Source organism: Papaver somniferum, chromosome 7 (genome assembly GCF_003573695.1).
Source record: "Papaver somniferum cultivar HN1 chromosome 7, ASM357369v1, whole genome shotgun sequence".
NCBI classification, from domain to species: domain Eukaryota; kingdom Viridiplantae; phylum Streptophyta; class Magnoliopsida; order Ranunculales; family Papaveraceae; genus Papaver; species Papaver somniferum.
This window is the reverse complement of record NC_039364.1, coordinates 265,059,389-265,065,164: the sequence shown is the minus strand read 5'-3', so window position 1 is coordinate 265,065,164 and position 5,776 is coordinate 265,059,389. Positions and strand designations below refer to the sequence as shown.

General features: G+C 35.9%; 1 long non-coding RNA gene across 3 annotated transcripts; it reads left to right on the top strand.

The window, feature by feature from the left end:
• The first annotated feature begins 2,081 nt into the window (after positions 1-2,081).
• LOC113300324 lies at positions 2,082-5,138 on the top strand. Of its 3 annotated transcripts, none has more exons than XR_003335714.1 (8): positions 2,082-2,297; positions 2,536-2,615; positions 2,806-2,935; positions 3,060-3,299; positions 3,409-3,477; positions 4,131-4,307; positions 4,415-4,576; positions 4,824-5,138. It is a non-coding gene; the product is annotated as an uncharacterized LOC113300324 (long non-coding RNA). The 3 variants fall into 3 exon arrangements; XR_003335713.1 differs by having other exon boundaries at positions 2,082-2,389; XR_003335712.1 differs by having other exon boundaries at positions 2,082-2,615.
• Positions 5,139-5,776: the final 638 nt, after the last annotated feature.

Genomic DNA, 5,776 nt, shown 5'->3' with positions numbered 1-5,776 from the left:
GCGCATTTATTTTTGAGCAAACGTCAAAGAAATTAGTTATTTCATGAAAAGGTGCAGTTACAGTTAGACTCTGCAACAAGGTAACAACCATGTGCAAGTCTAACTCAGTACAACCCGCTAAGTTATCAAAACTGATTCATACCAAACCTGTCATCCCTAGTCAGTTAGGTTAACTGCTCTGGTTAGGTCAGATTCAAATGGGTTTGGCTAGTACACCCGGATAGGAAAAAGCTCGACAGAAAATGGGTAGAAGGTTATCTTCCCTCCCTCTAACAATTTCAGTTTCAGTTCTCCCTCTTCTTCATGTAACTTTGCAGAGATGGATATGAATTCCTCCAATCCAGAACGTATAGGTGTATATGTCTGTCTAATTTTTCATTTATATGAGATAGTGTGGTGATTGTAATAGGACTTCTTTTTTGTTAGAAACCCTAAACTCTCTTTTTGCTATTTAAAACCCCTAATTCCCATGCTTTTCCTTTACACATCATTGGGTTCATAGTTGAAGATGAGGGAAATGATTATGAAGTTGTGAATGAGATGTGTTTGAGTCTGTAACCGCTGTAACAAGATCGAGAGGATGCTGATTTTCATGGGAAGTTGTAGATGATTAAATTCAGGGAGATAGTTATGATGAGCAAACCGGACAAATGAGTTCCGGTGATTGTTTGTTATCAATGGAGGAGATTGAGACAATATTTGGGTTGCATCTAAGGAAAATGAATATGTAATGGGTTGATTGAGTTGTTGTTGGTGAGGTTAATTGAAGAGCAGAAGAAATAGGGTTTGGTTGGAATCTGATGTCATATGACATTCTCAAAACAAGATGTCATATGCATATTGTGTAAAGGAAAAGCACGGGAATTAGGGGTTTTAAACAGCAAAAAGAGGGTTAAGGTTTCAAACACAAAATAAGTCCTATTACAATCACCCTACTACCTCATATAAATGAAAAATTAGATAAACATGCATACCTATATGTTATGTATTGGAGAAATTCATATCCATTTCTGCATAGTTATATGAAGAAGAGGGAGGAACTAAAACTGAAATTGTTAGAGGGAGGGAAGATAACCTTCTACCCATTTCCTGTCGAGCTATTTTCTATCTGGGTATACTAGCCAAACCCATTTGAATCTGACCTAACCAGAGCAGTTAACCTAACTGACTAGAGAGGGCAGGTTTGGTATGAATCCGTTTTGATAACTTAGCGGGTTGTAATAAGTTAGACTCGCACATGGTTGTTACCTTTTTGTTGCAGAGTCTAACTGTGACTGCACCTTTTCATGAAATAACTAATTTCTTTGACGTTTGCTCTTTATTTTTCTCCCCTTCAGATATTGTTGTTTAAGGTGCGATGACCAATGGGATTTTTTTTTTCTTTTTCTTAATTTTTTTTGGGTGTTTCAGGGACTCTGGGGACCGATGGAAATGGAATTCCGACAAGTGAATGTACAATCTTTTCATTTTTTCCTAGATAGACTCCACCAAAATTTATTTTATGTCTCTTTTTTGTATGATGTCATGATTACATCAATGGAGCAACAATCATTATCGTAAAAGTTTTCTGTTGTTTCAGGAAATCCAGGAGAGGAGAGAAGAATCGGGGGAAAAAGAAACACAATCATAATTTTCATTCTTTCTGCACTAGTAATTACAGTGATTGTACCAATGCATTATGGATGGAAAGCAGGTATGAAGATGGGAATGCTTAGGTAGAGTCATCTGTTGTGTCGGCGGGAATCCAGCAAGTACGTCTTTGCCAATTTGAACTGAAGCAAGAGAGTCTTTGCCAGTATGACTCTAGTTTCATGTCTATACTTGCACCAAATGAAAAGTCTGCAATAATGCACTAGTGGAAAAAGGCCTATCTGAGGCACAATGGAACGACACAAAATGGGCCTCGCTATACAGAAAAGTGAAACAATGCATGGAAAGTGCCCCTGACTAAAGTCAAAAGGTCGTTGTATCAAGACTTTTGTTGACCTATACAACGACATGTGAATAGTCTCGTTTCATTGGTACTTTCTACGGGCATCCTCATTCTTATCGCCCCATCTATTATTCTTTCTTCATTTCTCTTTTTCTTTCTCTTTCTTCTCTCACTTTTTTCTCTCTTTCCCTTCTGCTCTTTTTTCTTCTTCTTACAAATCGTCCATGGCTTCACCACAAATCTTTTTCGTTTTATTTTGAAAACGCTAAATCTTGAATCTAAAACCCCCAAATAAGAAACAGCTGCAAAGAAAAAAAAAAAAAGGAGAATTTTTTTTTTACTGAAATCTAATCTGATAGATCGGGTTTGTTTTTCTAGTTTTGTTTTGGTTTACGTTTTGTGTAAAGATGATGATGAATAGTTTCAACAGAAACTTTTTTTCTGATTTTAGTGGTGGTATTGGTTTACTCATTTCTGTGATTTTTTTTTTTAATTTTGATTTTAATTTCAGACAATTATACTGATTTTACTTTTGATTTCTTATACGGGTTCCGCTGGTTAGTAATTTTCTACTGATTTTTCGTTTTTGGGATGTTTTGCAGAGAAGAGGAGAAACAAGTAGAAGTTGGTTTTGGTGGTGGTGGTGGTGGTGATGCGGAATACTCAACGATGGGCGGAACAGGTATTGCATCTCACCATCTTCATCTATTTCATTTTCTTCTGATTTTGTTTAGCTTTATAAAACCCTAATTTATGGATATTGGATTTTGATTTAGGGTTGAAAGTGTTTGTTTTCTGTTTCAAGTTTGTAGATCCTCTTTATTGACTGTTGATTTTGATTGGGTTTGTATTTTTGGTTTTTATACATACAGAGAAGGCTTATTTGAAGCAGCTTAACACTGTTTAGGAGAGTTTAATAAAACATGTAAGGCAGATGGTACCAGAAGAAACTTGTGTATCCTTGAGTGCATTGAGGTTTTGCAGCTTGGCGTTTTAGATTGAGTGGGTTAACGGTTTACTTATACTTGCACTCATGTTTTTAATTATGATTGCATTGTAGTTTTAAGTTCTATTCTATTTAGTTTTGCATTCTAATGAAATTGTGCTTACTTCATTTTGCTTACAGGTCTTGAAACACTTGTGGAGGATGCATCAAATTTGCTGAATGAAAAAATTACTGAGCAGTTGTTACAGTCCAATGACTCTCAAAGGAAAACAACAAAGGATGCTGGGAGAATTGCTGGATTAAAGGTTCTGCGTAGTATGAATGAGCCTACTGCTGCTTCTTTGGCCTATGGGTTTGAGAAGAAAAATTATGAAATTATCTTAATTTTTGATCTTGGTGGTGGTATCTTTGGCGTTTAAGGTACTTCACTATTTGAATTTTGAAGTTCAGTTGTGCAATTTATTTTGTCATTTGAGTGGATGTAGTTTCTTACCTAAAAGTACTATAACTCTTTTTTCTTTCCTTGCAGCTCTCTTATCTTGGTGTATCAAACATATGTGGTTCATTCTACTCTCATACTCTGCATATTCTACAGCAGGTAAGATACTTGCAAATCTACATGTGGCACGACGTGGTATTTTTTTATGTGGCTTGTTGTTACTGGAATCATACCGAGACCACCGTTCCACTTATGTGTTTGGTTATGTTTCTTGCTGCTCATGCTCAGACTTTCTTCAATACTGCTAATGTTGTCACTTCTGTTCAGAATTTCCCTAATTATAAAAGAACCATTGTTGGGATTATTAATATTAGTTCATTTTTTATCAAGATGTCATCTACAAAAATGTAAAGCATTGAGGTGGTAAAACGGTGAAGGGTTAATTAATTTTTGCTATATTTTTTTTTTGGGTGAAAAAGAGATGAATACTTTGTAATGCCTTTATCAGTACATTGCTTAACCACTTATCATGGGTATGATATGTATTATGGTAGTTAGAAACTCTGAACTTTTTTATTATCCTATATAGTGTATGTATTGATTCTGTTTGCTTCATAAGTGCATGAATGGCTAAAGAAAGGAAGACGTTGTTGGTTGCATTGTGTTTCTGTATTGAAGTTCAATGATCGTACTCCCTCTTCTAGTATGGACAGTCATTTATACAGAATTGTGATTGTGTTTTCTTTGAGTGCTGTTTTCATCTTATTCTCCTGATTCATGCTCTGAATTATGTCTGGTTCGGTGTTGTGCAGCTGAATACAAGTGCTAGAATGAATAATATGGAAGTAGGCAACCACCTGATGAACACAACAACGATTCTGATTTATTGAGCTTGAAAGTGCCTGTACCTGCAATATCTATGACAAGCATATTCGTTGGTGCACGTAGCAATTACAGATTCGATTGATAATGGTTACTTTGCTCGTCAGGTGATATGTTTTCTAAGATGCATTTCTAGGACTAGAACTTATCCAGCTCTTACATATCACCTCATTATGCTTTTTAGCGCTAATTTATGTATTTCCGTTTGTGTCAGTTGCGGCTAGTCACAACATGTTGTGCTTTACATTCTTACTGTGGGGAAAATATCCTTACAAGAAAGTCCTTGGCAGAGATTGTGATGGCAGAAGATGTCCTGAATGAGTTAGATCAAGCTAAATGTGGTGTTATGATTGGTTCCGCAATGGGTGTCATGAAGGTGAGCTTAAAACTTTTGGTACATTTAATTGTTGTCACTTGAGATTGAAGCTATAAGGTTCTCAATGTCCATGGTCTATTTGTTCATTTCTATGTTGATGTAAGCAATGAAGTCACTACGAATTGTTGCTGCTGTTGTTGTCTTGATGATTGGTCTATTAGGCCATTTCTGTGTATATTATGTTTGACTAGTCATGTAACCTACGGTATATATAAGGTCTGACATTGTATTCTTATTCTGAATGTAGTTCAATAACCTTTATGGAGATCGTCACTTCGTGAGGGCCATTGTTGTCATGACTGCTGGTAAGATTGATGTTGTTGCTGGATACGGAGATGTTGGTAAGGAATGCGCTTCTGCTCTCAAGCAAGCTGGTACCCAGGTCATAATCATTGAAATATTCTTTTAAAAACCTTGAACTTATTATTTAAGGCTGAATCTTTTTTGTGTTAGTTTGAACCAAATTCATAAGTACAATTTAGTGCAGTGGAATTGTCATTTTGTATGGCATGAATCAGGTTTTAGTAATTGAATTTCATTTTAATTTAATTTGTCATTTGAATTTCGGTGTAATTTAAGTTTGAATTAGAATTGTTTCAGCCCAGTTAGAACTACTGCAGTCAGCCAGATCTGGTTCCACTTTTTTTTTAATATTAAAAAATAAATCTACGACGTGATCTACATGTCTACCTAAGGACAACCCCAAAGTATCGTAAATCTAATTTATTCTAAGTCAACTTGAAAGTGTCGTTCCAGAAAAAGATACTGAATCTACGACACTTTCTGCGACAATTCGAAAGTGCGGTTTAACTCGCCAATACGACACTTTCCAACTATCTTAAAACGGTTTTTTTCCACTAGTGATGCTAAGTGTACCGGGGTCGTTTCTCCCGGGTGACATAAAAAATTTATGGGCTCCACCACTAAATCTGACCCCTGTTAATCTCTGGTGGGCCCCACCAAAAGTTTTGTTTCATCCGGGAGAAACGACGGGATTTTCTCCCCGTTAACATAACATCACTCGACTGTATTTATGTTTTGTCTCCTTTTTGAGGGCACTTGTGGCGGTTTTTCTGTCTCTCACTCTACCTTAGCTATAGAGATTGATTTTTCTCAGAACTAAGATGTATATTTTTTTCTAAGAAAAATGGTGACCTTTTTCTCTATCCTCAGACTAATGTTTTTTTTTTTTTTTTTTAT